The sequence below is a fragment of the Lepidochelys kempii genome, chromosome 22, assembly GCF_965140285.1.
Source record: "Lepidochelys kempii isolate rLepKem1 chromosome 22, rLepKem1.hap1, whole genome shotgun sequence".
Taxonomy (NCBI): domain Eukaryota; kingdom Metazoa; phylum Chordata; order Testudines; family Cheloniidae; genus Lepidochelys; species Lepidochelys kempii.
The window spans coordinates 13,569,873-13,596,629 of record NC_136401.1 but is presented as its reverse complement, the minus strand read 5'-3'; the positions used below and the strand labels follow the sequence as shown (position 1 = coordinate 13,596,629).

At 43.7% G+C, this 26,757-nt stretch overlaps 1 protein-coding gene across 1 annotated transcript in view; it reads left to right on the top strand.

Moving 5' to 3' along the window:
• Nucleotides 1-10,225: 10,225 nt before the first annotated feature.
• B3GAT1 (beta-1,3-glucuronyltransferase 1) overlaps nucleotides 10,226-26,757 on the top strand; it is a 151,646-nt gene continuing 135,114 nt past the window's right edge. Inside the window, exon 1 of the mRNA XM_073321095.2 lies at nucleotides 10,226-10,369. The gene's annotated coding sequence lies outside the window, so the exon portion shown is untranslated. The remainder of the gene's footprint in view (nucleotides 10,370-26,757) is intronic.

Here is a 26,757-nt window from a genome sequence, read left to right as displayed (position 1 = left end):
GAAAGAGTCCAGTGGAGGGCAACAAAAATCATTAGGGGAGTGGAACACGTGACTTATGAGGAAAGGCTGAGGGAACTGGGATTGTTTAGTCTGCGGAAGAGAAGAATGAGGGGGGATTTGATAGCTGCTTTCAACTACCTGAAAGGGGGTTCCAAAGAGGATGGAGCTAGACTGTTCTCAGTGGTAGCTGATGACAGAACAAGCAGTAATGGTCTGAAGTTGCAGTGGGGAAGGTTTAGGTTGGATATTAGGAAAAGCTTTTTCACAAGGAGGGTGGTGAAACACTGGAATGCGTTGCCTAGGGAGGTGGTGGAATCTCCTTCCTTAGATATTTTTAAGGTCAGGTTTGACAAAGCCCTGGCTGGGATGGTTTAGTTGGGGATTGGTCCTGCTTTGAGCAAGGGGTTGGACTAGACGACCTCCTGAGGTCCCTTCCAACCCTGATATTCTATGATTCTAGGGAGAAACTTACATCAGACACCCCAATATTTCCATTGCCCCCACTCTCCTGCCTGGTTCCGCTGCCCCTGACTAGGAGTCATGCTGTTGGAACGAACTGTTCCCCTGTCTGGGAGTCTGGGAAGAGAGGCCAAAACTGAGTAGATTATGGAGACCACTCCCATCTTTTCTATGCTTCTCTTCTTGGGTCTGCAAGTCTTGGGTCATCCTCATCACTGTGGTGTCTGAGTGTCTTCAAACAAAGAGTTGTATGATGTGATTAACATCTGACACATGTGATTCATTCTCCTTCTCTCTAGAAGAGGTTCTTTCATAATCCCAGACCCAACCATCCCTCCAACTTTGGTGGAGTTTTGAAATCTGAACCCAGATCCAGATTTGAATTTTACAAACGGCCCTATATGGGACCAAGCAAAACCCCAGATCTGAGCACTTGCAACCATTTGGGTGTCCAAATTCTGGCCCGACATCCAAATGTTAGGACTTGAGCCCATTCCTAGTATGAAGTGTGTTCTGTGTTCAGGGCACAGGAGGAGGACTGGTGCAGCAAATACACATATGCATACATTGAGAGAATGAACTCCTGCATCTTGAAGGCATCTATTAACCACATGTCCTGGATTCAATCCCCAGAAGATATTTTTATAGTGAACTTGTGCACTGTTCCTTATGCATTTCACATTCTTTTGCAATATTTCAGCTTGTAAGGAGCCACTCAATGTATTAATGATCAGAATATAATAATGTTCTCAACCTAGGGCCAAGCATCCTCCATCTCGCTGCCATCTGTAACAGCTGAGTGTTTAATGGATGTGTCTGAGATGGTCTTGCAAGAACCCTTGGGGGTGGGGGGAGAGTTTGCAGCCACACAGAGAACAGTCATCCAGCCTTTGCTGGAGTGTCTACGGGAGGTCATTGGTTTTGTTTTTGAAGAACCAGTTTGGTGAATGTGTTTAATTAAGTCATTCTCCAGTTACCTTGCAGCTGCTCCCTTGCCTTTTCCTCCTCCATCCTAAGGGCTGATTTCCCCATCTGCACAAAGACACACCTCACAGAGGTACCACTAACCTCACGATGCTGATCATAAGCAGCAGGGATCACAGATCACACAGTGCCATCCATGGTGTAGTGGAAGGCGGGAGAGCAGTATTAATCCTATTTTAAATCAAATACATATGGTGTTTACTCACTGCTGTAAATTGACACTGAGCTACAACTTTAAATGTGAATTTTGCTGGCTCACTCCCTGGTAGCCTTATCCTGCACTGCCTCTGTATCGCATTATCTGCGTTGCATATTGAAATACACACATAACATATGACATTGGAATACAGGCATCCCATCCCACCATGACAGAAATTCCACTCTGAGGAATACATCTCAGAATAGCCAGTCACCAAAAGTAGACCTGAAAACAACCTATTCCATCATCCAATTCATTCCTGGGTTTTTCAGATGTGCTTTAGTTCAAACACAAATTATTGGACTGGATGGAGACGTTACTGGATGAAATTCTCTGGCCTGTGTTATGCAGGAAATCAAGTTGAATGATCAGAATGGTCCCTGCTTGGCTCAACATCTATGCATGCAGGAGGCAGTGTCAGAGCTAAAAAGGACTTGGGTTCTTTTCCTAACTCTGCCACTGATGTGCTGTGTCCTTGGGCAAGTCACTTCACATTGCTCTGCCACAGCATCCCTCTCTATGTAATATTATTCACCTGCCTCTGAGGGCTGGTTAGTTGATGAATTAATGTGTGTCACTTTCTTTGAGATCCTTGGATGGAAGGTGCTATTTAAGTGCAAAGTATTATTGATTATCATCATGTGTTTGTAATATTCTTATTTATTATTTATTTCCTACTGCTTTAGATTTCTAGCATGTCCCTAATTAGGTACCTCAGGGGGAATGTTAATAAAACACTTTGTGTTTACGCAGTCAATAAAAGGAAATGATTTTCCTAATATATTCCCACCCACCCATTGCTCCAGAAAAAGCCATGAACCTGGCACCATACTCCAAGGAATTGATCCATGGGTCCCAATTCCTTATGGCACTCCAGGAGGTGCTTACCTTTCACTGCTGGAAGAAATAAAAATACCTGCTAATCTTGCCGTGGAGCTAACTACTTAGAGCCCCCCTTTTTTGTCTGGGCTTCCCCACAGTAGCATACTCATTCTCACAGATCCATTGAAACAAAGCCAATAAGCCTGCCTCTTGATGGCAGCTAAGAAATTTGGCGACATGTGACCTCCAGAAGAAGAAGGGGGAATGTCCATGTACCAGCAACGCAGATACAGGTAAGTAACCGTTTTCATGTTCTCTCCACAGGTACCATTGTGGGGAGTGGCCCAGATGATACGTCTGGGGGAAGGGAGCAGAAGGAGATGCACTGTCCTAAGGTTGGGGGTTTCACAACCACCACTCCCAAGAGAAGGAGGCGGGTGGTGGTGGTCGGGGACTCTCTCGTCAGGGGGACTGAGTCATCTATCTGCCGCCCTGACCGGGAAAACAGAGAAGTCTGCTGCTTGCCAGGGGCTAAGATTCATGATGTGACGGAGAGACTGCCGAGACTCATCAAGCCCTCGGACCACTACCCCTTCCTGCTTTTCCACGTGGGCACCAATGATACTGCCAAGAATGACCTTGAGCGGATCACTGCAGACTACGTGGCTCTGGGAAGGAGGATAAAGGAGTATGAGGCGCAAGTGGAGTTCTCGTCCATCCTCCCCGTGGAAGGAAAAGGCCGGGGTAGGGATCGTCAAATCGTGGAAGTCAATGAATGTCTACGCAGGTGGTGTCAGAGAGAAGGCTTTGGATTCTTTGACCATGGGATGGTGTTCCAAGAAGGAGGAGTGCTAGGCAGAGATGGGCTCCACCTAACGAAGAGAGGGAAGAGCATCTTCACGAGCAGGCTGGCTAACCTAGTGAGGAGGGCTTTAAACTAGGTTCACCAGGGGAAGGAGACCAAAGCCCTGAGTAGGTGGGGAAGCAGGAGGAAGCACGAGCAGGAGCGTGTGAGAGGGGAGGGCTCCTGCCTCATACTGAGAATGAGGGGCGATCAGCGGGTTATCTCAAGTGCCTATATACAAATGCACAAAGCCTGGGAAACAAGCAGAGAGAACTGGAGGTCCTGGCAAAGTCAAGGAATTATGATGTGATTGGAATAACAGAGACTTGGTGGGATAACTCGCATGACTGGAGTACTGTCATGGATGGGTATAAACTGTTCAGGAAGGACAGGGAGGCCAGAAAAGGTGGGGGAGTAGCACTGTATGTAAGGGAGCAGTATGACTGCTCAGAGCTCAAGTATGGAACTGCAGAAAAACCTGAGAGTCTCTGGGTTAAGTTTAGAAGCGTGAGCAACAAGGGTGATGTTGTGGTGGGAGTCTTCTATAGACCACCAGACCAGGGGGACGAGGTGGACGAGGCTTTATTCCGGCAACTCGCAGAAGCTACTAGATTGCACGCCCTGGTTCTCCTGGGCGACTTCAATCATCCTGATATCTGCTGGGAGAGCAATACAGCGGTGCACAGACAATCCAGGAAGTTTTTAGAAAGTGTAGGGGACAATTTCCTGGTGCAAGTGCTGGAGGAACCAACTAGGGGCAGAGCTCTTCTTGACCTGCTGCTCACAAATCGGGAAGAACTAGTAGGGGAAGCTAAAGTGGATGGGAACCTGGGAGGCAGTGACCATGAGATGGTCGAGTTCAGGATCCTGACACAGCGAAGAAAGGAAAGCAGCAGAATACGGACCCTGGACGTCAGAAAAGCAGACTTTGACTCCCTCCGGAAACTGATGGGCAGGATCCCCTGGGAGAATACATGAGGGGGAAAGGAGTCCAGGAGAGCTGGCTGTATTTTAAAGAACCCTTATCGAGGTTACAGGGACAAACCATCCCGATGCGTAGAAAGAATAGTAAATATGGCAGGCAACCAGCTTAGCTTAACAGTGAAATCCTTGCTGATCTTAAATACAAAAAAGAGGCTTACGAGAAGTGGAAGATTGGACAAATGACCAGGGAAGAGTATACAAATATTGCTCGGGCATGCAGGAGTGAAATCAGGAAGGCTAAATCACACCGGGAGTTGTAGTTAGCAAGAGACGTTAAGAGTAACAAGAAGGGTTTATTCAGGTATGTTAGCAACAAGAAGAAAGTCAAGGAAAGTGTGGGCCCCTTACTGAATGAGGGAGGCAACCTAGTGACAGAGGATGTGGAAAAAGCTAATGTACTCAATGCTTTTTTGGCCTCTGTCTTCACGAACACGGTCAGCTCCCAGACTACTGCACTGGGCAGCACAGCATGGGGAGGAGGTAACCAGCCCTCTGTGAAGAAAGAAGTGGTTCGGGACTATTTAGAAAAGCTGGACGAGCACAAGTCCTTGGGGACAGATGCACTGCATCCGACTAGGGACCGAATGGCTAGGCAGCAGTTCTGCAGAGAAGGACCTAGGGTTTACAGTGGACGAGAAGCTGGATATGAGTCAACAGTGTGCCCTTGTTGCCAAAAAGGCCAATGGCATTTTGGAATGTATAAGTAGGGGCACTGCCAGCGGATCGAGGGATGTGATCGTTCCCCTCTATTCGACACTGGTGAGGCCTCGTCTGGAGTACTGTGTCCAGTTTTGAGTCCCACACTACAAGAAGAATGTGGAAAAATTGGAGAGAGTCCAGCGAAGGGCAACAAAAATGATTAGGGGTCTGGAACACATGACTTATGAGGAGAGGCTGAGGGAACTGGGATTGTTTAGTCTACGGAAGAGAAGAATGAGGGGGATTTGATAGCTGCTTTCAACTACCTGAAAGGTGGATCTAAAGAGGATGGATCTAGACTATTGTCAGTGATAGCAGATGACAGGACAAGGAGTAATGGTCTGAAGTTGCAGCGGGGGAGATTTAGGTTGGATATTAGGAAAAACTTTTTCACTAGGAGGGTGGTGAAACACTGGAATGCGTTACCTAGGGAGGTGGTGGAATCCCCTTCCTTAGATATTTTTAAGGTCAGGCTTGACAAAGCCCTGGTTGGGATGATTTAGTTGGGGATTGGTCCTGCTCTGGGCAGGGGGTTGGACTAGATGACCTCCAGAGGTCCCTTCCAACTCTGATATTCTATGATTCTGTGGAAAGAGAGGGAGGACATCATTGTCATTTTTTAACTCAGTGGAGCAGCTTTAATACTACAGTGATGAGGGCCATATATGAACATAGGTAGATAGAAAATGGATGGTGGTGATAGCCCGATAAGATAGTGAGTAATATCAAGGGACTTAAATAGAGCTACTGGCTTGTTCAAAGTTAATCATGTGCTTTAATTTTTTGCTGGATCAGCACAAAAGTGCCTTGTCAAGTCTGATATTAAATGACCAGTGAGATGAGCCTTCCACTCACCATATACATGGAAGACCGTTCCACAGCCCAGCAGTGCCTTCAGCACTGGGTCATGTCTCCTGCTATTTTGCCTGCTGATTCTTTTGCTCAGTTTGATCCCCCTGCCTCCCAGTTCCTACCCCCTCTGGGTGTGAAGTTACCTGAGCTGGCAGGTCTCCCCTTCCCTTCCTGCTCCAGTGAGTCTCTGCACCCAAAATCCAGAGTGAAGCAGCAACAGCTGCAGTTTTGCCCATCTGCACTTGGGCTGTAAATACTGATTGTGATATACAAAGGCCTCATTAGACAACTTTTCTACCTTTCTGTTCCTAGAGAAGGAGAAGCATTCTCATTCATTATTAATCTCCCCTCCATGGATGCAAGCTGCCTCCAATGCCATATCAATTATTTAAAACTTGTTTAAATTTTTTCCTGGATTTGTTCTTGATTTTGATAATTTCTCCAGCTTTTGCATCTCCAAGCCTGTGAGTACAACACATACGCTGAATGCCAATTTGCTTAAACTTCACCCTGTCCAGGGGCAATCCAGGAATTTTATTTCTCTTTATAATTGCCAGGCCCTATCCATACTTTGAAGAAGCTCCAGCAAACCAGATGTTGACAAAGCACTGTAGGAACCTTTATTTCAGATTACGAGAGCAGAGGAACAAGCAAGAACAAGAGTAAAGCCTGCATAAGAGTGAGCACAGTGTGCATGACTCCTCTGTATCAGTCTTCACTTCTGTGTTGCACAAAACACTGCTGCTTGTCAGAGGGCAGCAGTTTCAAGTAATTTAAAGATGCTGTTTTAGTGGAATAAAATCATGTGACATGGCTGCATACACAAGAAAAGAGGAATAACAAAGAAACTGGTTTCGTTGCAATAAAAAATGAATTCCATGGAGATATTTCTATTGAACTCTAGTGGTTTGGGTGATTTTATAAAACTTAAGCATTGGGCTTAAAACAACCTAAGACTATTCCTTTAATCTTGAATTGCTAAAGGACATGACAATCCTGTCGCACATGGTCTTAGACCCCCTCTCTCTGCCATTGCAATTCCCCCAGGAAGCCTCTGGCAGAGGGTGATTCATAGCAAGGTTTGTTAAATAGCTTGAGTCCAAGAGGTGGTGGATGCAGTCACATGCAGAAATTTGGGGATTTCTTCGCTGTGTCAGGCATTTATGAGGATGATTCCTTCAGACAGTATGATTTTGTGATGGAGAAGCATCACTTTGGTGGTTAAGGGATACTTCTTCCATTGAGCGGCCTCCCTTTTGTGGGCACAGTTTATACCCACAAATTGGGTACTTGCCCCTGAGACTGCACAATTGTCAGCACTCCTGCTCGGTACAGGGGGAGAAGTGCAGACATGGTCCACTGCTCCCCCTCCTTCGTGGGGTTTGGGCCATGTGGATCTGTGTTCTGAGCAGTCCCGTTGTCTGTGCCCAGCTTGTGGACAGCTGCCTATTGCCTTACCCCCTTTTCCTACTTTGGGGTACAGCAGAGTCATGCATCATTGGTTTATCACTGCCTGGGTCCTCTGTACAATGGAAGTTCATCCTGTTCCTTCTTTAAGTTGTGCAAGACCCTAGAGCCACTGAAAGCATTTAAGGACTTGATGCAATGGGTCCTGTACAACCCCAGAGTAATGCCATTTTTATATCAGGGAATTTGCTTGGCCTAAGGTGCACAATCTCACATCTTACTGCTGCAGGTTTTAAGAACCTTGGAGAATATCTACAGTTCCCTGTGAATCTGAAGAAGCACGGTGCACCCTGGCCAGCCAAGGACAAACCGCTCACCTGATCCACCCTGAGAGTTAAAAGCAGGACTGCACCTGGAACTTAGAAATCACTACAAAAAAAAGGGGGGGGGAGTAATCAAAGAGCTTTAAGCATCAGAAAAGTAAACAGGACTATGAAATATACATGAAAACACACTAAAAACTCAGCCCCAGCATTATCTCTCTTCTGTGCAATCATTAATTCATGTTCTGTCTCTGCCATAGAAAGTAAATCACTGTAAACAAGTCCCTTCACCTGTCTTGTGATGCCTCCAACTGCTTCTTGCTTCTTTGCCACTGCTGGTGTACGGTCCTGCTTTTGGCAGATTTGTGGCATTGAGCGAACTCAGCACATGAGCTGTGGGAATCCCATATGCCTGCTGTCAGTGCACGAGGTCACAGAGCGGGAGGTCATTATGTTCAATCTTCACCACACCAAGCCCAGTTTGATTCCTTTGGGTAGGGGATGAACAGATCTTGTCTTAGTGGTAGGAGAATTTCAGATGGTTCAGAGGTTCACTGACTAAACACCCATAAGGTCAGAAACCTAATTAGCTGCTCTGGATTTTTGGGAGGGTCTGTAAATCTTGTGGAAACAGGCTTTTCAGACCCAAGAAGTTTGGATGAGCGTCTGAACTTTGCGGTGCTTATCTGAACTGAACCTCCAAACAAGAGATTTGGCCACTACTAAAGAATGTCCATCTATCCTCTCTAGGCAGTGAAAAAATAGACTTTGCAGGACTCGCTTTAAAAACAAAAGCTGCCAAGATAACAGCCCAGGAGAATGAAATCCTTGAAAGACCCATGGGATGCCACAGTGCAAACTTTCCCACCAGTATACGCATCTGCCCTGACCTGGAGACACTGTGTCAAGGCACGAGTGATAATCCTGGTGGAAGCTTTTGTGATGTGGACATTTGACCCACCAGGACCACTTAAACTGATCAATTCCATAGTGTCCACTGAGGAGCCATCAGATATGAAGAACTTTAAGCCACTATGAACCTGCACTAGCCTCATACTGGTAACATGAAGGTGAAATACTCCATAGCTCATTATCAATCCTCTGAGCAATCCACTCAGCATTTGTTATTTGTTCTACTTTACCTGTCAAATGTATTTGTCTTTGTTATGATATCTGGATTTTGGCCATGTAAGAGATAGAAAGAAATTAGCCAGGGCAGGAGCTGCAAAATTCATACCTGAATCCAAATCCAAACTTGCTCAAGGATTAAGTGTTTGGAAATTGGGTTTTAGTTGACCCCATTATTTTGGCTATAGGAGCCAGCTGCAAAGCATGGAAGCAGCTCTGAATCCAGATCCAAAGTCTGCAAAGTTTTAGATCCTGGAAGTTTTAGATCCTGGATTTTGGTTGAATTTCATCTCTAAAAGAAAATTACAGTAGATCAGAGCTGGAGCTTGGAATCTTTCTTTCTCAAGGCAGAATCAGATGGGAACTATACCTTATTCTGAGCTCCACTGAAAGTAATGCTGGGAGCAGCAAAGCAATCGGCAGGGTCAGAAGAGGGGAAAGAAGTGTCTCTCTTGTTATAAGAAAAGGAGTACTTGTGGCACCTTAGAGACTAACCAATTTATTTGAGCATGAGCTTTCGTGAGCTACAGCTCACTTCATCGGATGCATGCCGTGGAAACTGCAGCAGACTTTATTTATACACAGAGAATATGAAAAAATACCTCCTCCCACTCCACTGTCCTGCTGGTAATAGCTTATCTAAAGTGATCATCAGGTGGGCCATTTCCAGCACAAATCCAGGTTTTCTCACCCTCCACCCCCCCCACACAAATTCACTCTCTTGCTGGTGATAGCCCATCCAAAGTGACAACTCTTTACACAATGTGCATGATAATCAAGTTGGGCCATTTCCTGCACAAATCCAGGTTCTCTCACCCCCTCACCCCCCTCCCAAAAACCACACACACAAACTCACTATCCTGCTGGTAATAGCTCATCCAAAGTGACCATTCTGTGAATGAGCTATTACCAGCAGGAGAGTGAGTTTGTGTGTGTATGGGGGTGGGGGGGATGTGAGAAAACCTGGATTTGTGCTGGAAATGGCCCACCTTAATTATGCACATTGTAGGGAGAATGGTCACTTTGGATGAGCTATTACCAGCAGGATAGTGAGTTTGTGTGTGTGGTTTTTGGGAGGGGGGTGAGGGGGTGAGAGAACCTGGATTTGTGCAGGAAATGGCCCAACTTGATTATCATGCACATTGTGTAAAGAGTTGTCACTTTGGATGGGCTATCACCAGCAGGAGAGTGAATTTGTGTGTGGGGGGGTGGAGGGTGAGAAAACCTGGATTTGTGCTGGAAATGGCCCACCTGATGATCACTTTAGATAAGCTATTACCAGCAGGACAGTGGAGTGGGAGGAGGTATTTTTTCATATTCTCTGTGTATAAATAAAGTCTGCTGCAGTTTCCACGGCATGCATCCGATGAAGTGAGCTGTAGCTCACGAAAGCTCATGCTCAAATAAATTGGTTAGTCTCTAAGGTGCCACAAGTACTCCTTTTCTTTTTGCGAATACAGACTAACACGGCTGTTACTCTGAAACCTGTCTCTTGTTATAATCATCAGCTCTGAACCCAGCTCATCGCTCATCCCAAAATGAACATTCAGAAAGTCCACGCCAGCCCTAGGGGATTCCAGCAACTTACCTTCACCTCAGAGAACCAGTTCTGGAATCCTATTAAGCAAAGAGGCCCACACACTGGAGAAGTGAAGTGAACACACAGAGGTAGGTTTCTTTAATTACAAATTAAAGGAAAAAAATAAACAGTAAACTCATTCCCACCACAGATTCACTGCTAGGAGGAATCATACGGTCCATTATTTTTCTTTCCAACTGTTTCACGCTGCATGATAGACTTTATCAATCAGCCCCAGAAACCAATCTTCTCCCAGCCTCTAGCGCAGTCGTCATCAATCACATCTGTAAGCAATGGCACTGGAACCTCGTCGTAACCTTTTCCTTGCTAGTGAGCATCACAGCTGCGGGAGAGAGAAGGAAGGGGGTGCACATTCTGAATATCGATCATTCTCTCCTGCAGAGAAGAGAGAGGGAGAGAGACTGCAGTTAAATATGTTATTTTTCTTACCGATGTCTCAGGCTGGAAACAAGTAAGTTTCTGGAGCTGAGAGCAGGAAGAGGAAATGTCATGGCAGTGATGGGAGTAGTTCGAATAGAGGGAAACCCAAAAGGTCACATTGTCATTATTATTATTTATATTACAGTAATACCTAGAGGCTGTGTCTGAGATCAGGGCTTCATTGTGCAGGCCATTGAACAAGCACATAGTCAGAGGCTGTCCCTGCCCCAAAAGGCTTACAAACTAATTAGTCAAGAGAGACAAAACAGAGAAGGGGAAACTAAGACACAGAGTAGGAAAGTGATTTTCCCGAAGTCCCAAAGCAGGTCAACAGCCAGGAATAGAATCCAGGTCTCCTGAGCCCAAGTCCAGCACTCATCTCCTGGATCATACTGTCCATCTGTAGGTTGTGCTTGTATCAACTGTCATGTATATTTCCATATTTCCAGTTAGGGGACTTATGTTTTAGGCTTTCTCTGTGCATGAGAAAGGTGTACCAATTTAACTACTTCACTTTCTTTGATGGTTCAAATAAAACAGAAGCGAGATCTAATCCACTTCTGGGTTTTAGTTTTGCAAAACCCTGACACAGCCCATCTCTAGTTTTGTTATACCTTCTGGGTAAACTGAGTCACAAATAGGTTATATGATTTATCCAGAGTCAGCTGCTGAGTTGATAATCAAACCTGGCATTCCTCCTGACTCCTTAGCTCCCTGCTGTAAACACTAAATGTTGCTCTTTGGATTTCTGCCCTGTCATCAAAGCAGAAAAAATTTTCTCTGTAGCCAATGGAGAGCAGCAAGAAGAAAGCGGCCGGGAGGGGATGGATGGAGATGCAGCAGTAATTAAGTTGACAAAGAAAGTTATGTGAAATCAGATCACCTTAAGCCTCTGTGCTTTCCCAACCTCTTAACAAAAATGATTGCTCTGGGTGCCAGTCTGCACTATACCTCAGTCTAATTGGCTCTTCATTCTGGTGAACCAAGGAGAGATTGGACTCCATCCTCACTGCCTTTGTGTCCCTGCTTCCTGTTCTAACTTGGTTTAGTTTTCTGTGAAATTGTTTTCTCTGCAAAGGCAGAATTTTCCCATCTCTGGTAATTCCACTAGAATAATCCTTGGCGCTGTGTGAGAAAAGCTCTGAGTCTAGTCACCGGGGGGAACAGTGGTGAAGCTTAAGCATCCACACACACACACTCCTGTGACGGGGGAACTCAAACGAACTGGAAAACACAAAGGATTTGCAACTCTCCTTTTCTTTTCTTTCCTTTTCTTTTCTTAAGGATACACATGAGCCCTGCTGAAAAGACACAGAGGGGCTGGGAGTAGCCAGCACTTGGGGCATGCCTCCTAAGCAGCAACAATGGGGCACAGACACAGCATTCAGAGGGACAAATTTCCCTTACAGAACTTCACCACACATGGAATGGCAAGTGAACTCTAAGATCTGGAGCAACACACCATAGACACAGCCTGCTACTGAGAGGCGAAATTCCCTGCTAACATAACTCCATTGACTTAACTGGAGTTAAACCAGCAGAGACTTGGCCCAGAATGTCTAAAATCTAGGCCAGTACAGGCTACTGCCAACCCAAGCTATCGCCCTTGCTATCTGTGGTCACTCTCTCTGTCTGGCACACGGGCCAATGATCTACTTCAAATTAACTGATTACAATAATTGATGAGGCTCATTACATGAATGAGCCTCATCAAGTCCCCTGTTACTGAGGTGCTAACCTCATTTGATACAGAGAGAAACTGAGGCACGCACAGATTAAAACACGGTTAGAATAGAACCTAAAATTCCTAACTCAAAGTCTCAGACTCTAACCACTAGCAACAAACCAAAAGGTATTCTTGTTATTAAATTAATATAATTAAGGGCCAAAAGGGGCCACTATCATCTAGTCTGACATCCTGCATATCACAGGCCATAGAAATTCATACAGTAATTCCTACATTGGAGGCAACTCTTTTTTCCCCATTACATAAATACACATTATTGAGCCTAATAACTTCTGGTCAAACGAGAGAATATATCTTTTACAAAAACAACCATATTCAATCTACAGACTTCGTACTGAGTACCTGGAGCTATATTCTAGCCATATCATACCATAATCTTAGGAAAGGGGTTGTTGCTACTTGTAGATTGAATGGAATCCCCTTAAGAGACTAACGCCACCATATCATCATCATGTTTCTTGGCATCAGCCATTATCTAATTGACAGGAGTCAAGAAATTACTTATTTTGTGAACAAGTTATTCCATAATTCTCCCATTATGGGTTTTCTTGTAGCTTTCTTTGAACAATCTGATACTGGCCACTGTCAGCAGCAGGTTACTAAGCTAAATGGGACATGATCTGATCCTGTATGGCAATCCCTGTGTTCTGGATAAAGGGTTTCTGCTGGCACAACTGTGATGGACTTTAATGAAGCCTGGTAGATAAAGTTCGATCTAGTAAATAACTTGACAATTGTATAAGTCAGAATAGATCAGAAATCAATTTAAAGACATGGCTTTGATTTGGATTAGGACCGAAAGATACAGTGTAACAAACCAGAGGTAGATATGATTAGCAACTATCCTGCAATCATGCATTCTACCACTAGCTGTTTTACCATGCCCGGAGTCAGGCATCCTGTTCCAAACGACGAGAGAATATAATTTGCATCACAAGTGTGATAATTTCTCAAAGACTGTAGAGTCGTCACCATATATAGGCAATATAACTAATAAGACATGTTAGGTGAAGAATTAAACTTTTAGCCTTTGAAAATGCTTAATTGGGTTTAATACCCAGGTCTAAATGACCTTATGAAGAATGCAAAGCTTCAGGAAGCAATACTTAGAATAATATCACTGTTACACAGCAACTTTCATCCCATAGAATCTCAAAGCATTTTATCAAACATGCAGACAGGAGTTACTTACCCACAGTTGAAATATTACCCACTCTGGATGTCAGCTCATTTGATCCATGCTTGTTCGCTGGTCCAGTGGATTCAGTGCATGGGATTGGCTGATGTAGTGATTAACTCAGACTTATTTGTTAAGTGGCATTTGAGATACCAAGATGATAGGCATCTTAGACATACCCCTGACAGCTGGAGAGATGGACACAGACTGCAGATAGATAAGATTAAAAACTCCAATGGAAATCAAAGGGGCAAGGTTATTGGGGGAATTATGGCTATCAAGAAAAACTATTGACATTTCATGTGTACAATTTTTATTTTGCAAATACAAGGTCCAGAATTAAGTTAGTGGGAACTATACTATTCTGGTCCAGAAATCCAAGATATAATTTATCTGTTGATTTATCTGGTCTGTCTGTATCACACTCATCACCATGATATCTGATTAGCACACCTTGGTTACAGTGATGTGCCAGTGATGTTAGGGAAAGCCTTATTTACAACCCCCACTTTTTGACTCTTCTTGCAAATAACTCTTTGTTTCCAAGCAAGTGGAGTGTAGTGTATTTCATGTCCAGGAAAAAGGATCCAGTTGCTTGGAAGACTAAGCTCTCCAGATCCATTGAATAGAGTAATTCATTTTCTGTTCATCTTCTTCATAAAGATAGCTGTAAAGATCAGCCATAGTATATCATTTTATATGATCTCTTTTGCCTCAGAAATTGAGCCCTCCTTCCTCCTTTAGATAAAAGCCAATGATATTCAAATCCGAATTGCAGTCAACCAGGCCTGTGGGCATAAAGCTCCCTGACAATTTGCCTGTGCCCTGATCATGTATTTCTGCTACTTGAGTCAAGCAAGAGATGAGAAGGGGGTTGGGGATACAGTCTATAATTCCCTACAGCATGCAGCATCCTGGGGTTAACTCTATGCACATCATTGGAGTTATCCCAAGGAAAGGATCTGGCCCAGTGTATAGATCTTGGAGACACACCAACCCAGGAAATTCAATTCTGGATTTTTAACTAATCTCCATCCAGTGCTAGGGACGTTTTAGATTGTGGGGTGGATGTTAATCCCATGTTAAAATAGGGAGGCACTGTGAATTTGGGATTTGCATTTAGATCCCCCCAGTGTTCTGATTCTGAACTTACCTAAAATTCAGAGGGATTCAGAACTGGGTTTATAACTCAGGGCCAATTGAGCCTTACTTTAGTACCGAGAAAATGCATTGAAATAATAATAATAGAATGAAAATATATCTAGATAACCTTGATACGATTGGGACAAACCAGAACAGCTTCAGGAAAGATAAACCATGCCTCTCTAATCTATTAGCATTCCTTGAGCATATCAGCAAAATAGTGTGTAAAGGAGAACTCATTGAGATCAATTATTTGCACTTTCAAAAAGCCTTTGACAAATTCCCTCCCAAGAGGCAGTTAAGGACATGTGAAAATCATGAAGTCATGGATAAGAAACTAAGAGATAGAAAACAAAGAGTAGGAATAAGAGGTCAATTTTCAACCTGGTAAAAGGTTAACAGTAGCATGCAGCGAGATTTAGTACTAGGGCCCGAGTTTCTTAATCTATTTATCAATAATCTGGGCAAAGGAGTGCTCAAAACCAACAAAAAATTATTTAGGTGAGTCGAGACTAGAGACGACTGAGGACCTTCAGAGGAGCCTAACAAAATTAGATGTATGGACAGCACTGTGGCAGATTAACTTCGTTGTTGACAAATTCAAGGTAGCGCACACTAGAAGGAATAACTTGGACTATATATAAACTTTCATGGGTTCAAAATGAACTGTAACAACTCAGGGACAAGACCTGTCAACGGACAGCTCAGCAAAAACCTCTGTGCACACTGCAGGGGCAGTCAAAGAGCAAACAATGTTAAAGTGCGTAAGGAATGGGATAGAAACTGGTGCATAAGGAATAGGAACTGAGGAGAGGCTGAGGGAACTGGGATTATTTAGTCTGCAGAAGAGAAGAATGAGGGAGGATTTAATAGTTGCTTTCAACTACCTGAAAGGGGGTTCCAAAGAGGATGGATCTCGACTGTTCTCAGTGGTACCAGTTGACAGAACAAGGAGTAATGGTCTCAAGTTGCAGTGTGGGCGGGGCGTGGGGGGCGGGGGGCAGGGGGTGGGGGGTTCAGTTGGATATTAGGAAAAACTTTTTCACCAGGAGGGTGGTGAAGCATTGGAATGGGTTAACTAGGGAGGTGGTGGAATCTCCTTCCTTAGAGGTTTTTAAGATCAGGGTTGACAAAGCCCTGGCTGGGATGATTTAGTTGGGGATTAAGTCCTGCTTTGAGCAGGGGGTTGGACTAGATGACCTCCTGAGGTCCCTTCTAATCCGGATATTCTATGAAAATAATATTGACAATAATGTAATGACATTATATATATCAACTGAGTGCTCTCACATGAAATGCGCTGTTCAGTTCTGGACAAAAAGAAGATAGCAGAAATAGAGGGGGGGTCTGAATCCAAATTTTCCGACCGGTCAGAGAAGTTCAAAACCAAGTATTTGATCTGGGATCATCTCTCTTTTTGAGGCATTTTCTAACTTCTTCAGCTCTATGCTTGTTTTCTTCATTTTATTTGCATTCTATTTGTTCATAAAAGTCTTATGTACATATAAAAGTCAAGAAAAATACTTGATGTGTGTGTGTGCATGTGCAGTGTGTGTGTTTCTGTATATCCCTTCATCCACACGGGGGCTGTGGAAAGGGTTCCTAGTGAAACCCCAAACAGCATGAAATTTACCTTATTTGGATTTCATTCCAAATAAAATTGGTCCGTGTTTGAATAATTGAAGTTCACAAATTTTTCAGTTGAACCTGTGGCTGTTTTATTTATTTTTTAAATCGAAATCACATCAAATTTTCAGTTTCTCATAGCTTGGTCATGGGAACACTCAAAAAGCAGCAGTTTAGAGCCATTTGCACTTGAGTCAGGGTTTGTCTGAAACCAAAATTCGAAGATGGAGTCTGATAGGAGGGTTGCATAGGACAAGAAGAGATAGGAGAGTGACAACAAACCTATCTGTCTATCTAGGTACTTCTATGGCTCCCATGACTGTAACATCTGAGTCCCCTCTCCTGCATCTCTAACTGATTTTATCCTCACAACCCTCCTGTGAAGTAAAGAAACATAATCCCCATTTTACAGAAAAGGATCTGAGGCACAGAGATATTAAGGGTAAAATTTTCAAAAGCACCTACTGACTTAAGAGCCTAAATCCATTTTTTAAAAAGTGCCTAAGTCACTTTTGAAAGTGGGACATTGACTCCTAAATCTCCGAGGTTCTTTTGAAGATGTTGCCCTATGTGACTTGTCCAAGGTCACACAGGAAGTCTATGGTTTAGCTAGAAATCAAACCCAGCTCTCCTGAGTACCACACAGGGTCCCCTCCCCTGGGTCAGGCTTCCCACACAGGGTTAAAGGGGAAAAGAAGGCTAAATAAATCAGACTCATTTGACAAAAGTGGGTGAAAATTGAAAAAGAGAGAAAAAGAGCGAGCGAGGAAAGTGGCAAGTGAAAAATGAAAAACTACTATGATAAAAATGATACATTCTCCAGGCAGCACTGTCCCCAACCTTGAGAAACCTGTAAGTAGAACATTACTTGGCAAGGATGAAAACTGTTAGCTAAACTTGTTCACATCGATATATTTCCAGGTCAGAAAATTACTGTTCTCTCTTTTTTTTTGGCTCTCAAATGGGTTCCTGTGTAACTTCATATATCTGATTAGATTATATAAGATTAGATTAGATTAATTGGCAAAGAGATCCCTGAGTTTTATGTGTACAATACAATATCAGGTTTCAGAGTAACAGCCGAGTTAGTCTGTATTCCGAAAAAGAAAAGGAGTACTTGTGGCACCTTAGAGACTAACCAATTTATTTGAGCATAAGCTTTCATGAGCTACAGCTCACTTCATCGGATGCATACTGTGGAAAATACAGAAGATGTTTTTATACACACAGACCTTGAAAAAATGGGTTTTTATCACTACAAAAGGTTTTCTCTCCCTCCACCCCACTCTCCTGCTGGTAATAGCTTATCTAAAGTGATCACTCTCCTTACAATGTGTATGATAATCAAGGTGGGCCATTTCCAGCGCAAATCCAGGTTTTCTCCCCACCCCCCACCCCCACCCACAGTGAAAAAGCCCACAGAAATAAGCAGAAAGACCTCAGTCTGTTAAATGCTATGGGCCACGTTGTAGTTTTAAGCCACTGGCCATGCTGGAGAAGACATATTGCAGTAGAAGTGCCTGGAAAACTTCAGAGTGGCTCGGGCAGAACACTGCAGGGAAGGGGTTGTAGGCATAGTGCACTCTGGAGTGGGAACTCCATTCCCTTATGAAAGGGTCCAGCCAGTTCCTCTGTCCCCGGCCCTGCTCCGTTCTGCCACCAGCACTTGTATGGTGCCCTGTCTAACCCCACCATCCCACTCCGCTGCCACCATGCACAGGGGAAACCAACTGAGAGAGTATTCACCGCCTCTCCTCACTGTGCACTCATACACATGCATGTAAAGTGGCATGTTGAGATTCTCATTCAGGCAAAGCTCCTCAGTGAGAGGTTTTGGCCCATAGATACCACTCAGGAACACTTTGTGGGTTCAAGCCATTGAGACCACCAGCTGAGTTCCTAGAGGCCATTATTAGGCCATGAGATGGGAGCGACTTTCAGTCAATAACCCAACCTGGCTGAATTCAACCCAGTGACCTAGGTCTGGTCTGTACTAGGAGCCTTTGCAAGTATAGTATTATTGGTTAAGGATCTTCTTATTTTTTTACATTTTTATACCAACACAAGCCCTAGTGTAGACACAATTATACCATTATAAAAGTGCTTTTGCCAGTAAAGTTTATTTCATTCAGGGCTTGTCTACATTGCAAAGTTATCAACAAAACTTTTGTCTTTCATGGGTACTTAAAAAAGCCCCCCGCGAAAGATGAAAGTTTTGCCAACGCAAGTGGGAGTGTGAATGCGGCTTTGTTGGCAGGAGCACTCTCCTGCTGACAAAGCTAACGCTGCTTCAGGGCTGGAAGTATTTTGTCAGCAAAAGTGCTGACAAAGTACCGAAAAAGAGCGTTTACACACGCTGACTTTTAGCGACAAGTCTGTGTCAACACAGCCTTGTCGTTAAAAGCTGCATGGTGTAGACAAGCCCTCAGGGAACTGCTATAAACTATACCCTTTTGCCAGTATAAGCTACATTTACACTATGAGGATTTGCTGGTACAGTTAATCCGGTATAACTATACCAGGAAATCCTTTCTAGTGTAGACAAGTCTTACATGAAACAGGTTTTATGTCCTGACACCAATCCCCTGAGCCATCCTATCACCTCCCTGAAAAGTCGGTACGTTAGCCCCTAAGAGAACATTGTGCTGTCGGTTTCCACCATCCAACCCTTGCCCTGCCACAGTTCATGTCCCCAGGCCAAAGAGACATGGTAAATAATGGAGTGTCATGTTTGTCTAATGGATTTATCACTACTTACCAGTGCAGCTTCATCAACAAAAACAGGGGAAAATCAATGTAGAGACTGCTCAGTGAGCAGCACAACTCGGCATTTATTGATAGTCTTCATGTTTTTTATCTCCAGGAGAAGCTGGGAACTGAAATGTGCCTGGAGCACTGCTTTTGGACAGGTCTGCAGCCCGAGGTGAGGGGGTGAGGAAGCACAGACTCCCCTATTTCGGGCATTGTGTTCTTTCGTCATTGTTCATAGGCGTTATGAGCCTGAGCCATATTGAAATTATTGAAGACTCCCATTGATTTCAGCGGACTTGGGATCAGGCCCAAACAGGAAAAGCTTTCTTTGGGAGAGGAGAGTGTCTCTCTGCAATGGTGGGCCATTCTGGCCCCACAAGAACAAGAGAAGGGGCAGTTTGGGTCTGTTCCTGAGCACATTGCCACTGAAGTCAATGGGATCTGCATGTGCTCTAAGAATGAGACCCTATAAAAGGAGAGCATAGTGTTAGACTGTGAAATTGTCTACCTGAAGGATGTGATTGAAGCCCTCTTTCTTGAGTCATTTAAAACTAAACTGGGCAAAGAAATGGACAGTGTATGGAAGTGAAAAACTGTGCATTGCGAGAGGGACAAGAGGTGACCTAACAGATTTTTCTATTGCAAATAAGATTTCAACCTTGGGAAAAACTGACAAAACTGCCATCAAAGCAGCAATAGGAATCGCACCCACTTACACTAGGGCCAAATTTGGTCCTAGGATTGGTTATAAAATGTTTCCAAAAGTTCTTACAAATATCTTTTAAATAATTCATTTGACCCTTTGTTTATTTATTTATAGTTTTGATTACCTTATACAATAATAATCCTTCTATATCACCATCCATCCAAGGCTCTCAAAGGGCTTCTTTCAGCCTCACAACATGTCCCTGAGCTTTGATAGATATGGAAACTGAAGCACCATAGAGAAATGAAATAACTGTGTCCAAAGTTACACAGTGAGTCAGTGGCAGAACCAGAAATATACTGGTGATGGGCACATTAGAAATATGCTGAATGGACAGAACAGAACCCAGGAGTCCTGGCTTAAGCCACTGGATGAAGTTTCTTCTTATGAAGCTGTGACATATGCACACAGCAAAGCTGCACTGTGAATGTATGGCTGCACTTCCTAGATGATTTATAGGATTCCTTCCTAGATTCTTTCCCGGCTTTGACACTCTCTTCCTGGTCCATGTTGTGAATCTAACTTCTCAGCAGGAGAGGGGGTGCCCTCTAAGAAGCTTCTTCCCTAGCAGCACCAAAGTTCTAAGACTTTTCCAACCTCCCAGGATTCAAATGGTGGCAGTAGGAAGGGAGGATGTTTCAGATGATTGTTTGGCTTTGTTGTTCATGCAAAGATCTGTTCATGCAAAGAAGCATGCTGGCTAAAGGTTTATTTAGCAGGAGCCTCTGCATGATGAGATTTGTATCAGTTCATTAGGCACATGATAGGATTAACATCAACCCTTCCTAGGCAACCAGAGATCCTCTGCTTGTTATAGACACTTAGGAGCTCCTTCCTTATTTAGTTGGTATGTTCTCCACTCTGCTCCTCAGCCCTGATTTGCAGGGGAATAGCGAATCCATATTCTTCCAGGTGCTCCTCATACTCCTCCACCGATATACCTAGGCCAACCTTCTGCAGGGACTTGCCCATGGTGAGATTGAGAATTCAGATGGAGAGTTTCAAAACTGCTTAAGAGATGTGGATGCCCAAGGCAGCTTTGTATCGGGGGTAGCCGTGTTAGTCTGTATCCACAAAAACAACAAGGAGTCCGGTGGCACTTTAAAGACTAACAGATTATTTGGGCATAAGCTTTTGTGGGCTAGAACCCACTTCATCAGATCAAGGCAGCTTTGCAACTCTCAGCCTCCCTCCCTATATTCCTGTGCTCCTACAGTTCCCAAGACAATCCTCAACCCTGATCCTGGAGGAACTGCCCTCCTTCAGGGTGAGATGGGAATTAGTTTTAGGGCCAGATCATCAAATAGTGTCAATCATTCTAATTACACTGCAGTGAACATCCCTTCAGGTCAAGTGCTTCTTTTGTTTTCTCACATTGCTTGACCATTGGATCTTAATGCTGAGATAGTGATTACGGAGTCAGTCATGCCACCTGAATCTATGGGTCCATATCATCAGATTGGCACTGGAAGTGATGTAGTCCTGCTGTACCCTTACATGCCAAACAATCGTACACCTTGAAAGGTCCTTCTGTGCAACTGTGGCATCTAGATGGATTTGGGGCTGAGCATGGGCAGTGAATTCCCTGGCTGACCACCCTTCCCACCTCCTCCTGTCATGGGGGGTGTAGAATCTGCCAAAGCTAATGAAACTCTGCGGCTGCAGTAGCAGCTTCAGAAATGGACCTCAAGGGCTGGGGAGGAATTTGTACTGCCAACCAGCCTCACAGCCCGTTCACTCAAGCCATACATCTGGCCCAGTATCCAGTGGGAAATAATCATTCCCTAAGCCCAGGTTTGATGGTCAATGCAGCCCTGGCTCATGAGAATGAGAATCACCCTGATGCCTCCTGTAACCCCACGCATGCCCCCAGGATGCTCTCAGTGGCCAAGAAATCATCCATCAATGTCACATTTCCTCTTTGTCAGTCCTAGATCTTTCAGGCAACCAAGCTGAGAGTGGAAGGTCATTTTACCAGTCACCCCTATTTCTACCCCAGCAGGGCATGACAGCAGAATGGGGTCAACTGGAGCAGAGTAGGTCTGTTCAGGCTAATCCAAGAAGAAACAAGGCAGTTATATATTGTCGGCGCCATTGCCCAAAGACAGCTTGACAAAGCAACTGTGTTTTTTTCAGTCATTATCCCAGTAAAGATAGGAACAGACTTGTCCTCTTCTTGCATATTGAGAAATATTGTCTGTAGTTTGTCTTCATCACCATGCTTATCTTGAAGACCTCTTATAAAATGAATTACCAAGTAAACAAGCAGATGATGAATTAATGTAAATATGTATCTAGTTAATGTGGGATACAAGGAGGAAGCTATCAGGGAAATGGACGTATTGATTCGGAGAACACTGGGAACATCACAGAGGATGTGTAAAGTGGCTCTGGGAACCTCCCCCATCTCCTTAGCATCTGGAAAGGGTGGGAGGGTTGTATTTGTCATCTTGTACAGTGACTTCAAAGAGAGTTATGATGCTAGCCAGTTGTAAAGAAGCACATTGGACAGTTATAATGGCTAGGGATGGGTCTGTACCAGAGCCCCAGATCTGATCATTGATGGAGGATTCAGAATCCAAATAGCCCCAAGACTGCTTCTAAACACCCCTGAACTCTGGGATATTCAGAATCTGGACTCAGCTCCAAATTTGGCAGCATTGGCCCCTCTTTATTATTTGTCCTTGAAGGTGCCCCACTGACATATATGGGATGAGGTCGATGGTGATGGAAGCTCTACCCAAGCTTGACCCAGGGAGGGGGTTCAGAAACAGGAATGGTCCTAAACTTCAAAATTCAGGCCTGGAGGTTCAGGGGTATTTGGCTCTGGGGTTCTGGTTAGACTGATGACTGGGTAGAACTTCTGCAAATGCGTTTCACATCAGTTGACATTGGGACTTAATAAAGTAGTCTTCGGTCTCCTCTGCCTGTAATTCACCTTCTAATTAATTGCAAAACATGTGAATTCAATACCACCCTGACTTAGACACTGGTACAGTTTGGTGGTCCCACCTGTATTGAACTTGTGCTGCTAAGAAGGTTGTACCTCCAACAGCCATTAGACGCAGAAATCACCTAATCAAATTCTCTGGCCTGTGTTATCCAGGCGGTCAGACTGGATGGTCATAATGATCCTTCCTAGCCTGAAAAAATAGAAATCTAACAGGAACTTGCTTCTTCTTGCAGAGAGAACACTGTTTGTAACTGACAAAACTCTACCGAAATGAGAAAGTAAGTGATCTACACTCCTGCCATTTCATACCCAGATAATAATAATACTCTGATACAGTGTTTTTCATCAGTAGAGCTCAAAGTACTTTACAAAGGAATTTGCTATCAGTATCCCAGGTTTACTGATGGGGAAACTGAGGCATGTACAGATGAAGTGACTTGCCCAAGATCACCCAGCAGGCCAGTGTCACAGATCTAAGAACAGAACCCCGAAGTTCTCATTGCCAGTCCCATCAGTAAAATACAGAATCACTATTTTGTCACCATCTGATTTTCTTTATCTTGGTTGTGCATAGCTGAGGCTGGCTGGAATTGTCCCTGCCTGTACCAGTTCAAAACTGCAGCTTTGTGTCCTTGTCCTTCTGAGAGTTACTTGGCATCTCTTTGCCCAGTCTGGTATTATTATAGAGCAAACAAACAAAGAGACACAGGCACTGCTTACAATTCACTTTGGCTGCTTATTGAAGTCTGGCCATTCTCCATTATATCCCTCTTCATTATGGATACAGTTAACAGGCGATTGCAGGCCTAGTAGCTTTATCCTTAGGAGATAAAACTAATCTGTGTGCTTAGATCAGCAGCACTGTTTTTGCCTAATCAGACTTTGGAAGACACAGCTATTGCAGAATCAAAGAAATGAAGCAAAGAGGAGGGCGGGGGGGGGACCCACACTGAGCTGGGTTCCCTACTCCCAAGCTAGTACACCTGGTTCCCTGCAAGAGATTTCCAGACCACTGTTCATTCTATACCTTGCTTCAAAAGAAAGTGGTCTTTTTACAAGGTTGATTCAATTAAAATAAATAAATACATAAATAAATAAATAAATAATGCATATTTTATAACTAAGCTATAATCAAGGTCCTGGATTCAGGATAGAAGAGCCCTTCATGCCCAAATCTTGTCTGGGACAAGGGGGTATTTTGTGTAAAGTGTATTTCTTTTACACTTCTTTTCTTCTGTTTTCCCCAGGTTGCTCCATCTTTCAGTTTTTCCTCCCAGTAAGATGCAAACCTATGTGTACAGCACCAGGTGCAACAGAGACTCAGTCTCATCTGCAGCTGTTTGGCACTACCCTAACACAGATAATAAATACACTAAGGACAACAGTGTTCAAATTGGAGTCAAACTTCTAAACCCACCCTGTTGGAATGGGTTGAGAAGCATGCAAAAAGAGTTTGTGCATCCCCTACTTTCAGCTAGAGATAGGCTCAGACGAAACCCTCAAACTCAAATACACCTAAACTTGGTTGTATAAAGAGGAGGCTGAAGTCCAAATCCTGATCCAGATTTGAATTTCACAAACGTCTCCCTATTCTTAGAGTGGGATGACCTAAATCTAGTGATCCAGCCCCCTGCATTGATCTTTGTCTTGGTGTGGAATTGTCCCTAATATGAACCCTGCTCTAGATCCACATTTCGCCAATGGCTCCTATCTTTGTAACAGGGTAACCCAAACCCCCAGGGATCTGACCACCCCCAAATTCTAGGGTGAACAAAATCCAGATCTGACTGTCTTAGTAATCTTCCTCCGCTGCCTTTGGCTGAGGTTTATATCAATGCCTTTCCACACACAACCCGCCCCCCACCTCCTGCTCCTTCACCTCATGCCATTGCAGCCTCCTCTGAATCCAATCTGAGGCTGTAGAGTTATTTAAAAAAACAGCTTATAAATCTATGGCTTGACATTGATTTTGGACATCCAGTGAACTAAGATGAGCATTCTGCACTCAAGTCCCCAAAAGCTGCCATGTTCATCTCTCCTGTGGGCACTGCATAGTATTGATCCCCATGTTTGTGTCACATGAAGGATGAATTATCACATATCAAATCTTGCAGTATTCATTTAATGACCCTGAATAAAACATTACTCACAGATTAACTGAGCAGTTTTAAGTGAACAACCATTTTCATCTGTTTTAAATTTTCATGGGTACTTTTCTGGAGAACAAGTACATTGTTAATAATTGAAGGGAATAAGACCTTGCTAATCTCTTTGTATTTTAATAAGGTCCTACTGCACCCCAGTAATTTGTTTTTAAAATCTTGGCATTTACAAAAAATCACTAAATTTTCTTTCCCTCCCTTTGAAATTAATAATCCTGAGGTTATGTGAAAAGAAATAATTGTTTGTGAAACAGAAAACGGGGATTGCGTAGAATCCAAAGAGCTATAAATGTGGATCCATGATGCGCTGAAAGGGGTGGAGGAAGACGATCTTTCAGTGGGAGCAGACAGAGAAGTACTGGAATAGACTGTTTAGACACAGAGAAGGATGGAGAGATAAAAAAGGAGGCAAAGAGAGATGAGAATAGGGCAGCAATTTAGACAGAGGCAGATTGGGAGATAAAAACAGGACAGAAAGAGAAATAAATGGGAGAGAGAGATAGCCAGCTAGCTAGATGTGTGTGTGTATATATATATACACACACACAAACTCCTGTGTCTAAGCTAATCATATCCATCTTTTAATCTCATTCTGTCCTATTTTTATTCCTCCATTTTTTCTGTATCCCAGTATCCTATGCAATGGCTTCCCTAAAATATCTCTCTTTGTCTCCTGTTTCTCTCTCCATCCTTCTCTGTATCTCAATATGCTACTTAAGTCGTCTTCTCTCACTGTTGAGAGCGTCTCAAACTGTGACTCTACAAAATCCCAGTTCTCTGCTTCACAGACAATTATTTCTTTTCATACAACCTCAGGATTATTCATTTCAAAGGGAAAAACAATGTACATGATTTGTTTTATCAACATCAGCATATAAATGGCATAGGTGAAATACGACCTTAAAATACAAATACACAGATACATACATAACTGTACACACATACAGAGTCATACATACACTGACAAACACATTACACAAATATACACATACTTAGATACGCACATATACATGCTCATCCATACAGTGAGTTGGCAAATGTTGGCAAATGTTGACATTTTTAGGGTGAACTCTGTTTGCAAGTGTGTGCGTGTGCGCATGTGTATTTGCAGTGTGTGGTGTGTCACAGTGTCAGCATAACTGCACCTGTATTTCCCACTCAATGGTCCATTGAGGACACCCACTTCAAGGTTTCTGATCCACAGCTCACTCCCTTCTGCCCAGACGGTGTTTAGGCTGCATAGCTCTCTGCCTTACATTGTAATATCCCCAGCAAGCCAGTCTGCCAGTTAAGCCAGCCCCTCCGCTCTGTTTTTTTCTCCAAGGGCTCTGACAAGTGTAGTACCAGCAGTACTAGTTGCCACACAGCTCCTTCTAAACAAGCATATTTATTCTTAAGGTAAAACCATTACAGAGAAAGCATCTAATAACAATAAAAGAACCTACACACATGCTAAAAAGCTTTCCCGGGGTCACCCCCAGCTCCAGCATAGAGCTCTGGTAGGGGGTCAGTCCTTCAAAGCCCACAATGGGGGTTTTTCTGTGGTTACAGGTTCATATCAGTCTTAAAACTGGGAACCAGAATGAAGGCTGTGCAGATTAGTTGTTTCTTTATACAGCTTGGGCCTTTAATCTCCTGTCTCTGGGAACAGGTATTCACCAGTGAATGGCCTTCTTCTCTGGGTGTAGCTTCAAAAGGCTGGGTTGTTTTTTGTTTTGTTTTTTTTGCAAACCCAGAGTTGTAGCATTACCCACTCCCCAGAAATTCCCCA